The sequence below is a fragment of the Chenopodium album genome, chromosome 5, assembly GCF_948465745.1.
Source record: "Chenopodium album chromosome 5, dcCheAlbu1.1, whole genome shotgun sequence".
NCBI classification, from domain to species: domain Eukaryota; kingdom Viridiplantae; phylum Streptophyta; class Magnoliopsida; order Caryophyllales; family Amaranthaceae; genus Chenopodium; species Chenopodium album.
In genome coordinates, this window is record NC_137838.1 from 70,885,593 (window position 1) to 70,897,946 (window position 12,354).

The window sequence follows — 12,354 nt, forward strand, 5'->3', positions numbered from 1 at the left end:
GTTATTTTTATCCTGCCACGTGGACCTCTCAAAGCGTGACACGTGTCACACTAGAAAGAGTCCAAAGTGGACCAACTGGGGCATGACATGTGGGAGACGGATACCCCATAAGGGATTGATGGGCTTTCAAATCCAAATTTTTGAGACAGCTAAAAAACTGTGCAACCCACATTCCTAGGTTTCCGTGACCTAGACATGGACACATATCTCGAGGACCCTGTAAATAGGGAGATTCCCCCATTATTGGGGCACATTCAATCATTACATCATTTATTACTCTTGAAAACAGAGAACACCTGATCTCTGAGAAAATATTTACTTTTCGTACCTTTTTACTCCGATCCGAACCTTCACTTACTTGATCGTTAGAGGCGGAACTCCAACTGTTTTGGGGGTTTTTGTTCCTCGGGAGAGTTACAACACTGAAACTGGATTCAACTGAGGATGCCTGTACCTGCAAAGCAAACGGGCCGCCGGATGGTCGGTGGTCCGCCTTCGAAGATTAAGTCAGTAAACGTTCGAAAATAAAACGTGCGGAAGTAAAGTTATCTGCTTGAATTCCAAGCTCAGGTAAAGTGCTGTGTGTTCCTTGAAAACGACAGCTCTGTGGTAAGTGACGTATTGTCTCGTATTGCGTGTCAAAAATTCTCTCTGTCATAAATGACATCATGTCCCTATTTATAGGGTCCTTTTGAAAAGTGTGTCTTCCTAGGATCTGGTGACCTAGGAATTAGGTCACGCCGTTTTACGGCGCCTCGGGATTTGGGCCTTAGAAGGCCGCCATCCCAGGGCCAATGCTTGAGTGACACGTGTCACTGTGCCCAAAAGGATTTTGAAGCACTTTTTGTGTGACACGTGTCGCCCCCTGAATGGTCCCTGCTGGACCTTCAGTCCACGTAGGATGGAGAAGAGTCCACCCTCCACGTGTCATCATTCCATAGGTCCAAATGTCACCTATACGGAAGACACGTGGCGCTTTCTGATTGGGCCACCTGGCCGGGTATAAAATACCCAAATCATTTTCCCCTCACAGAGGTCACGTGCATTGTACGTGACTCCTGTGACAGGTGTCAGTATCTGAGTGGTCAGATTAAAAAATTACTGGAGGGAAAAAATTAGGGTTTTACCCCCCTATAAATAGTAAGGTTTGACCCCCCCCCTTGGATTCACACCTTGGCGAATCTCTGGAGAATCTTGGACTTTTTGACTTAAAGAATCTCAAAATTCCCTAAGCGTTTTTCAAGCATCCGACACTCGGCTACCAGTCCGACCGTTCTTTAGTCAACCAGGCGTCTTTCTCCCTTCTTCTAAAGGTAACGCCTGTATTTTCTTTTTACTCTTCATTTTTTCTTTGTTTTCGAAAAAATGGCTCCCCAATTGCATGCGGCACGGCGTAGGATAGTGATCAGCCGGTCACCGGGGACGGCTGAATCTAGAATTAGCAGTGCCGAATGCTTGGCCAAAGACTCTGCTTTGCGAACTTCTCCGAATCCGACCGTTTCCGTGTCTGTGCAGGACACTATGGCCAGGACCAAAAGAACAGCAAGGCAGTGTAGCTCCGATGGAGTTTTCTACCATTCGGACGGGTCGACTGTTTATTCAGACGGCTCAATAAGAGTGCCTCGAAGTGAGCTGTCGGAACACCCTGACAGCCCTACCTATTACCATTCGCCCACATCTAGTGGAACTCCCAGTGATGGAATCCTGGGGGAGGCGGATGAAGAATATCAACCCGGGCCTTCTGGACAGGCGCCGGAAGAGAGTCTAGGGGAGGACCCCGCTGGCACCGGTTGGCGGTCCCCTAGCTCTGATGACGAGTCGGCCTCGTCATCTTCTTCAGAGAATGCCTCCGTAACTTCAGAGGAGGCTAGATCAAACATAAATTCTGCCAGAGAGTCCTTGGCAATGGATAGGGGGGAAAGCTGGGCCGAGCCGAGTGCTTCCAGGCGCTTGGAGAGAGCCCCCTACTATCAGCATGTTCCGCCAGGCAGGCGGAGCGCCATGGCATCCGGCCTTGCCTATTTTAGGCGCAAGGTCGTCCTAGGCTATGGCTACACTTTGTCGGTCCCTAACGAGGGCGACACCATAACCTGGCCGAGCTTGGCCAGCTATCAAGACAAAGCTTTCGGCTGCTATGAAGCGGCCTTCCAGGCTGGCCTCCGCTTCCCTCTCTATCCGGCTACCAACTGGACGGATACCAACTGGGTATCTGGCAACTTGTACCCAACTCGTGGATCAATATTCTGGGGTACGTTGCCGCCTGTGAGATGCTGCAGGTGGAGGCAAGCTTTGAAGCGTTCGCCCACATGCACTATCTGAGCAGGGCGCCTGCTAGGGGCGGTGAAGGCTGGTACACCTTGACCACTTGCAAGGGGTACATGATGGTTGTTGGCAAAGAGAACAAGTGGAAAGACTGGAGGACTAAGTTTTACATAGTCAAGTCTGCCGACAGCCGCCTGAACCAAAAGTATAACAGGTGGAATAAGGATCCACCTCTCCTAGCAGGCAGGAGCGCATTGCCGCCTATTCCCAGGCGGGCAAAGGAGGAGATCATGGACGCAGGGTTGTTTACCGTGTCCGTGTGGACGAATGATGAGGGGGACAAGGAGGTCACCCCTCAATGCTATCTCCCTTTGTACAAGTGGTTTGAAGAAGGGACATTCTTAGCCGTCTGTGGGCTAAGTTCTGAGATGCCGAGAGGTAGTCGGCCGTCTGTTTTATATGCAATTTGCATTTGCTTTTCAGTACTTGTTTAATGATGCTAATCACTTGTTCATTTTTGCAGACAAAGCAATGGAAAAGCTCTCGGCCACAAGGAAGCCGGCTGTATCTGCTGCTCGATACAAGTCGAATGTCCTAAACAGGGCAGAAGTACCCACTCACACCAAAGTGGACGAGCAGAAAACTAGCGGCACCTCCAAGGTAAAAAATTGTTATACTTTCATTTCTGACCAATATTAAATTTGCCCGAATGATTTCTAACTTGCGTTTATCTTGTGTTGATGTAGGGTGCGCCTTCCAAATCTCCTTCAAAACCATCCGACCCTAAAATCCAAAAGACTAGGGCGGGTGATGTGAGCGCATCCGGCAAGGGCGGCCGGAAGCACATTGCTCATAGGCCCAAGAAGGGCCCAGACGCCTCTTCTCTCGAAGTTGAAAAGGAGATCAGCAAACCGGATGCCTAGAGGGTATCGAAGGGTGGCTTTAAGCAACCCACCACTGCTGTCGGCTCAGCAGGAGAGAAGAGGAGCCTGGGGAGAGAGGAGGAACAGAAGGACAACGGTAAAATCCATTCGCCTCTATTGTTCTTCCATTTAGATGTACTTGAGTTATTTTTCTAACTTTCTTTCCTTCTCAGTTCCTGTGCAGAGGCCGACTGTAGTCCAGATGGCCAAGTCCATGCTGAGGGCGGTTGATCCTGACGACAAGGCGTCTGTCAGAGGAGTCGGCACCCTTGACTTGGATGACATCTTGGGGAACCTCTGCGAGGTATGAGTCTTAGCTCAAGAAATTTTTTTTTTCGCCTGGTTTCAACCATTCGGCTCTTTTGCAGGCCATGCTGCGCGTCCAAGGGCTCAGGCAACCCCTCAAGGAGAAATCCAAAGAGGTAACAGTCGCTAAAGCTCGGGCCGAGTCCGCCTTGGATCGAGCTCAATTTGATATTGCTCAGAATGAGCATCTAACGCTTGATATGATGTATTCGCAGGCGGAAGCCAATATGCAGGTGAAGAAGGACCTGGACTCGGCCCGCCTGCGCATCACTTCCCTTAAGAAAGAGATTACAACTCTTAAGGAGAAGCTCGAGCCTCTTCAAGATGCCAAAGAAGAGGCCGAGAGAGCCAAGCAGAAGGTGGGCCGCCTGGAGCAGCGCCTCAGCAACCAGGAGCATCAGCTGAAGTCCAAGTTTGAGTCCGTGGCTGATCAAGAGAGAGAGGCTCTTGTTAAGCAAATGATGAGCGATTATGAAGCCATCATGCGGGACACTTGGGCGGCTGTACAGCCGGACTAGGACTATCAGATTTGGAAATCCAAATTTGACGAAGCCAGCAAAGCATTCGACGCTCACCTTATTGAAGAGGCTGAGAATGCTGAGGCCGAGGAAAGTTCTGGGTCCGACTCTTCTGGGGAGTCGTCCTCTGGTGGCGAGGAGGAGGATCAGGCGGAGGAGCAAGAGAAAAAGGATGAAGAGCAGCCGAAGGACGACAGACCGGCTGTCACTGAAGAGGCTCTCCCCTGATCACTTAAGCTTTTATGCTTTTCTGCGGCCGAATGGCCATGTACTTTTCTTTTCCGGCCTGCGTGCCGAGTATTTGTATCTTTACCGACCAAGGGGTCGGGTAATTTGACAATCTTTCTGGCTTTGCCAGATAACAATCTTAACCAATCGTCTGGTGACGATTGGTCTTTTTAATTTGAATCATTCGGCCATTTGGCTGAAGTTATCCATATTGTTGTCCTTTGCATTTTTAATTTTTCATTGCATGTTTTTGGCTAAGTATTATAACCTGTTTACCATGCGAATGTTCTTGCCCCTGGACGGATGTCGAGTGGTTTCGGTTTATTGGATTGATTGACTTAGAAATTTTTGATACTTAGAAGAGTATGCATGGTTTCTAAGTCAATCAATCACTATGGTGATTGCCCCAAACCACGCGGCAGACGTCCATCCAGAATTGGCAAACATAAGTGTTCATTCGGCCATTGGCTCGAACTAACTCAAATTTCCAACTTAGCTAATTTGCTAAGGGTAAACCTCCGCCTGTTCTGCCCCATAAGCAAAAACAAGCGCCTCCGGCCATAGGCCTCTTTGAGATAAAATGCTAAGTTTGTAACTTAACCAATTTTCTTTAAAAATAATTGTCCGCCTGTCTTGCCCCATAGACAAGGATCAGGCGTCATCCGGCCAATAGCCTCAATAAGTGCTAAGTAGTTAACTTAACTTGTATATTAATCAAATATTCCGCCTGTTTTGCCCCTGAGCAATAACAGGCGCATCCGGCTTTATGCCTCGCTTAGCCTCTACTTATGAAACAGTGACCATTTCTGAACTGCGCTAGACAGAAAGTTCAGGTCTTTTAGATTTCACTTTCGATTAAAACAAACGACTGCGAATGCTGCCTTAGCATTCAGTAGGGCCGCTTGATATGTTTGTAGAGCAATGTGCCACCCAAATGGGAGATGCTTCTCCTCGACGAATTCGCCCAAATGGACGTCGCCGGTTATCTGGCTCATGTTGGAGCAGACTGTGACCATTTGGTCTCTTTTTGTTTATTAACATCCGGCCATGGGCCTCATCATGATTTTATCTGGCCTTAGGCCTCTTTAATGATTAAGTAAATATTCGTCAAGTGTTGGTGTAAACTTGATGAATTTAGTAGGAACGACTGTTCTAAAACAATCGGCTCCTTCAGAGGGATTGGGGCGTCTGCTGTTGGGACAGACGCTTTCCAAACATATTGGCCGTCTGCATTTGGTATAGGCGACACTTAAAAAACTTAAATAAAAAGATAAGTTGGGAAATGAAGGCATATTCTCATCAACAATACGTGAGATTTACAAAATTGAGGTTTTTACATTCGTACTTAGAAGTAGTACTTTTTCAAGTTGTCTACATTCCAAGTTCTGGGCAGCTGCCTGCCGTCTGGGTCTTCCAGGCGGTAGGTGCCGTCTCTTACTTCCTCATATATTTGGTAGGGGCCTTCCCAATTTGGGGTTAGCTTTCCCTGTTCGTTCGCCCTACCGACTGCCTCCATTTTCCGTAGCACAAAGTCCCCCACTTTGAGAGGACGCTTGTGTACTCTTTTGTTGTATGCCCGAGTCATTCTCAGACGGTATATCTCATGACACAAGGCAGCATTTCCCCTGCGCTCTGGAAGTGAGTCCAATGCTAGGCGCATGGCCTCCCAATTCGCCTCTTCATCATACAACATGATTCGAAGGGTCGGCTCATAGTGCTCAATGGGCAGAACAGCTTCTGCACCATACACCATTAGTAATGGGGTTTCTCCCGTTGCCCCTTTAGCAGTCGTTCTGATGGACCAAAGGACGTGTGGTAATTCATCCGCCCAAAGGCCACCAGCCCGCTCAATTTTCTTTTTAATCCCGTCTGAGATTAACTTGTTGAAGGCTTCGACCTAGCCGTTTGCTTGCGGCCGGCCGACTGATGCGAAGAAGCTTGAGACCCCCTGGTCTCCCAGCCAAGTCTTGAGTTGAGGCGTCTCAAATTGAGGACCATTGTCAAAAACCATAGACATGGGCACCCCGAAACGAGTGATTATGTTCCTCCAGATAAAGGAAATGACGTCTTTAGTCTTGATGTTTTTGACTGCCTCAGCCTCTACCCACTTGGTAAAGTAATCCACAGCCACCAATATATAGCGCTTGCCGCCTGGTGCAGTTGTATATGGCCCCAGAATGTCCATGCCCCATTTGGAAAAGGGTATTGGGCTGTGGATGGCCGTCAGGTCTGTAGCCGGACGATGGATGAGCTTGCCAAACTTTTGGCACTTGTCACATTTTTTCACCATTTCCATGGCATCCGACTCCAGAGTTGGCCAAAAGTAAAGCCGCCTGGCCTTGGCCGCGAGGGATATGTCGCCTATATGGGAGGCGCAGAATCCCGAATGCAACTCTTCGAGAACTTCCTTCCCCTTTTCAGGGGTAACACACTTCAACAGGGTTTTCAAAAAGCCAGCTCTGAAGAGCTCTCCTAGTCGCAACTCGAAGTTAGCTGCTCGTTTTTTTAGAACAGCCGCCTCCCGTGGTGAGTCAGGGAGCGTGCCGTCTGCAAGATAGGCCCGGATGCTGTCCATCCAGGTTGAGCTTCGGTCAAGAATTCCAATGGGGTCTTCCTCAGATATACTTCTTTTTTCCATGACCTCCCACAAGACTGACCGAGGCGTTTCACAGGAGGCGGATGATGCCAACTTGGACAGAGCATCCGCCTGATTGTTTGAAGACCTGGGCACTTGAGTTAGAAGAAATTCTTCAAGTGACCCAACTTCACTCTTGACCGCCTGCAAATATTTTACCATGGCCAGATGAGTGGCCTCGTACGTTCCATTAACTTGGAGTACGGCCAGTTGAGAATCAGAGCAGGCGGATATCTTCTTCGCCCCTGCCGCCTTGCAATACCGGATGCCGGCCAGCAGGGCCTCATACTCGGCCTCATTATTAGAGACCTGAAACTTGAACCGTAGTGCGTATTCGTACTTATCTCCTTCAGGAGATTGACAGATAATCCCCGCACCACAGCCGTTCACAGTGGAGCTCCCATCCACATACACTTTCCAAACCTGGTCAGTATTGTCCGGAACAACCGGCCTTGTCATTTCGACAATAAAGTCAGCGAATGCTTGTCCCTTTATTGCCTTCCTTGGTTCGTAAGTGATTTCTAATCCTTGCATTTCAATCGCCCATTTGAGCATTCGTCCAGAAGACTCCAAGGTTGTGAGTGGCCGTTTGATCGGTTGGTCAGTATAGACCTCTACCGCATGCGCCAAGAAGTAAGGTTTAAGCTTCTTGATGGCCATGTAAAGGGCAAGGCCGAATTTCTCAACCATGGGGTACCGAAGCTCCGCATTTCTCAAAACATGGCTTATGAAATACACCGGGAGCTGGATGCCGTCTCTTTCTGCTAAGAGGACAGCACTGAGGGCATGATCAGAGACGGCTAAGTACATGAAGAGCTTCTCTTTAGGCAAAGGGCTGACAAGCCTCGACAAAGAGTGCAGATGAGTTTTTAGCCTTTGAAAGGCCGCCTCTGCATCATCCCCCCATTCAAAGTTTGTCTTCTTTTTGATTGCCTGGAAAAAGTAGAGACACTTGTCACCTGAACGGCTGAGGAATCTCCCCAGGGCCGCCAGACAACCTGTTAGTTTTTGCACTTCCTTCACAGTACGGGGCGACTGCATGTCGATCACCGCCTGTATTTTCTCAGGGTTGGCCTCTATTCCCCTTTGGTCAATAAAAAATCCGAGAAACTTCCCAGACTCAACACCAAAGACACACTTTTTTGGGTTAAGCATGACCTTGTGCCGCCTGAGTGTGGCGAATGTTTCTCGGAGATCAGCAAGGTGATCCGCCTGCTGTTTGGATTTGACTATCATATCATCAATGTACGCCTCTACATTCCTTCCGATTTGATTAATGAAGACCGTATTAATCATTCGTTGGAAGGTAGCAGGCGCATTCTTCAAACCAAACGGCATCACCGTATAGCAGAACAACCCCTGATCAGTGACGAATGCCGTCTTTTCTTGATCTTTTTTCCACAGGGGGATCTGATGGAAACCTGAATAGGCGTCCATGAAACTCATCAGGGCATGTCCGGCTGTTGAGTCGACCAGACTGTCGATCTTAGGCAGTGGATAGCTATCCTTTGGACATGCCTTGTTGAGGTCTGTGTAATCAACACACATCCGCCAAGTTCCATTCGGCTTTTTTACTAACACAACGTTAGCTACCCACTCAGGGAAGTTGCACGGCCGAATGAACTTGGCATCTAACAACTTTTTTATTTCGGCAGCTGCCGCCTGACTTCTTTCTTCACCGTGGTTTCTTTTCTTTTGCCGGATGGGCTTCTTTTTAGGATCCACGGCGAGTTTGTGGACAGCGAGATCCGGGCTGATGCCTGGCATCTCCTCCACTTCAAAGGCAAAGATGTCTTTGAATTCCTTGAGCAGCTGGTGAAGGTTTTCACCCAGCTTTGCAAAGGCAATCGTCCCCACCTTAACAGTCCGCTCTGGACGGCTGTCATCCAGAGGGATATCAATGTGTTCACCAGCAGGCTGGGGACGAAGATCATCCGACCGTTCCCCGGTCAGTGATTGCTATTGCTTTTCTTTTTTGACCACCACCAGCTGATCAGTCTTTCTTTTCTTTCCGGCTGGTGGGGCCGACTGTTCTTCATCGACATCGTCGAGGTCAATCATTTGCTTGCCCCGGCCGGATGCTGCGGCCGCAGGCTTGACGTCCGAGAGATAACACTCTCGAGCCGTCTTTTGGTCCCCATTAAGGGAACCAACTGTTCCATCATCCTTCTCATACTTGAGTAGCATGAGAGCAGGGATGATGACGGTCTTACACTCATTAAGAGTGGGTCGGCCAAAGATGAGGTTGTAAGCCGTGAGCTCTTCAACCACTAGGAAACGGATGGTCATGTGCCGACCGTCTCCCCTGCTTCCCAGGCGGACAGGTAGGTCAATTCGTCCGACTGGGTGCACAAGTCCTCCCCCAAACCCAACTAAGGTGTGGGTGACCTCCATCATGCTATCCGGTTTGTACTTGAGATTGGACAAGCATTTGAGGCTGATGAGGTCAGAGGAACTTCCTGTGTCAATCAGAATTCGGCCAACCAGCTGGTTGGCGACTTTACACTCAATGACAACAGGGTTATCATGCGGCCGACGGACTTTGCCTCTGTCCTGTTCGGTGATGACAACTTTAGGGAAGGTGGATGTGCTAGCCGTATCCCCCTCCTCAACAGAATTGAACATCTTTCTTAGATGGTCCTTGGTACCCCGAATGGTCGGGCCACCACCGGCAAATCCTCCTGCTATGGTGTACACCGGTTCTTCATCTGTTTCGGCACTCACAGCAGGTTGGGGAGTCTTTTTCTTGGACTGCCCTGGATTTGCTTTTGAAGTCACTTTGGACTTCACATAGGACTTCAGCTATCCTTTATCGGCCAGACGGTCGAGCTCCCGCTTGAGACTAAAGCAGTCGTTCGTGTCATGGCCAACATCCTCATGGAAATGGCAATGCTTGTTCTTGTTCCGATTTTCAGCGGAACCTTTCATAGCAGTCGGCTTTTCAAGAGTTAGCCGATCCTTAATTTCCAAAAGGATGGAGCAGCAGTCCTTGTGGAATTCGTACCTTGGGACGTACGGTTTCCACTCTTTTTTCTTCTTCTGGGCCGGTTGATCAGAGTTATCAATGGCCCAGACTTGCTTTTTCTTTTTGCTCTCTTCTGGCTTAGGAGCCGGCTGAGCAGGCCGACTCTCTTTCTGCCGGTCGGACTTCTTATGGTCCGACTGCTTATTGGAGGAGCAGAGTTCGGTCGCCTGTATGTAGGCTTCCGCCTCTCGCAAGGCTCCTTGTAGGGTAAAGATTTGTTTGCGGACGAGTTCATACTTAAAAGTAGACCCGTCCTTCAGACCCTTAAAGAAGTCTGTGAAGGCGACCTCATCAGACAGCCCATGAATCTGGATTCGGACCAGATTGAACCGCCTGACGTAGGATCGCAAACCTTCTCTATCTCCCTGCTGTACATTGCCCAAGTCAAGACTTGTCTTTTTGGCAGGGATGTTCATAGAGAAGTTTGATGCAAACAAGAACGCAAGCGTCTTGAAGCTATTTATGCAGCCAGCCGGCAGGTTGCCAAACCACTGCTGGGCTATGCCCTTCAAGGTGGCTGGAAAGTAACGACATCATGCGGCATCATCCAACCCCTGTAAATACATGAGGTGGGTGTATGCCAACAGGTGGTCCTCTGGGTTGGAGATCCCGTCATAGGCCCCAACCAGAACGTTTTTAACTTTAGCCGGCTGCACAGCTTCAGTTATTTCTCTGGAGAAAGCAGAGGGTTGATCTCCAAAGTGTTGCAGCCTAAGCTGCCAGTCCATCGGCTGATAGCCGTATGCCGCCTGTCCCCCGTAGAGGGTAAGCTGCATGTAAGGTACTACTGGCGCCTGGTACAGTGGCGGTGCCATGTACTGGGCGGACTGAATCACATGCGGCCCAGGCTGAACCCTTTGGCTGCTTGCTGGAGTCTCATGTACGGACTGGGAACACCTCACATAGGTATTCTGAAAGCTATCATGATAAGTCGACATTGAAGCCGACTCTGATTGCTGAGTTCTCCTCTCCTCAATGTATTGCCGAGCGTCAGAGAATGTTTTCTTGCTACCATCCAGCTGCATGTGCCGGATGGGTTTTCTTGCGCCCGCTTCTGGGAAACGGAGCCGATTAAGGTCAAATTGGGGCCTGGCCTTCTCCTTAGGAGCAGGATGAGGAGTCGGCTGACGGTCCCTGACCGACTTCTGTTTGCCAGATTGGGCTGGCTTCTTGGCCGACTGCTCCTTTCTAGGAGTAGGCGACTTCTTTGAGGCGAGCTGCTTGATTTCACCCCTGAGGCTGCTCAGGAGTGACATTAGCTCATCCCGAGTGACGGGAGTTGATCCTGCCGCCTGGGAAGGATCAACCGGCCGCCCCGAGGGCTTCTTTGGTTGACCAGCAGCTTTGCTTGGTCCTGCCTGAACATGGGGACGCTCTCGCCGTTCCTTACGGCGGATGCGTTTAGAGATGAGGGATCCATTTGGATCCACATAGGTTTCGACATCAGCGTCGTCACCTGAGTCATGGTCCGTTTGGACCAGTACATCATTTGGAGGCCAAATGGCCTCCGGATTTGGTACAAGCTCTTGTGAAGCCATTTCAGAGGTACTCTCCCCACAGACGGCGCCAAATGTTTTGAGGGTTTTTGTCCCTCGGGAGAGTTACAACACTGAAACTGGATTCAACTGAGGATGCTTGTACCTGCAAAGCAAACGGGCCGCCGGATGGTCGGTGGTCCGCCTCCGAAGATTAAGTCAGTAAACGTTCGGAAATAAAACGTGCGGAAGTAAAGTTATCTGCTTGAATTCCAAGCTCAGGTAAAGTGTTGTGTGTTCCTTGAAAACGACAGCTCTGTGGTAAGTGACGTATTGTCTCGTATTGCGTGTCAAAAATTCTCTCTGTCATAAATGACATCATGTCCCTATTTATAGGGTCCTTTTGAAAAGTTTGCCTTCCTAGGATCTGGTGACCTAGGAATTAGGTCACGCCGTTTTGCGGCGCCTCGGGATTTGGGCCTTAGAAGGCCGCCATCCCAGGGCCAATGCCTGAGTGACACGTGTCACTGTGCCCAAAAGGATTTTGAAGCACTTTTTGTGTGACACGTGTCGCCCCCTGAATGGTCCCTGCTGGACCTTCAGTCCACGTAGGATGGAGAAGAGTCCACCCTCCACGTGTCATCATTCCATAGGTCCAAATGTCACCTATACGGAAGACACGTGGCGCTTTCTGATTGGGCCACCTGGCCGGGTATAAAATACCCAAATCACCAACCAACCAGAACTTTCATGATTTTGTAGGTACATACGGTCGGAATCCAGGCTTGGTGACGTAACTCTCCCAAGGGACACAGAAAACCCCGAAACAATATCCAATACAAGAATAAAGGATTTTATTTTTATTATTATCATAAAAAATAAAGGATTTTATTTTGATATAAGTGTATGTTCATAGGGCAGGCCATGTCCTAGATACGCCCACCCCTAGAGCCATCTATACATTGTGATGTTGCAGTATACT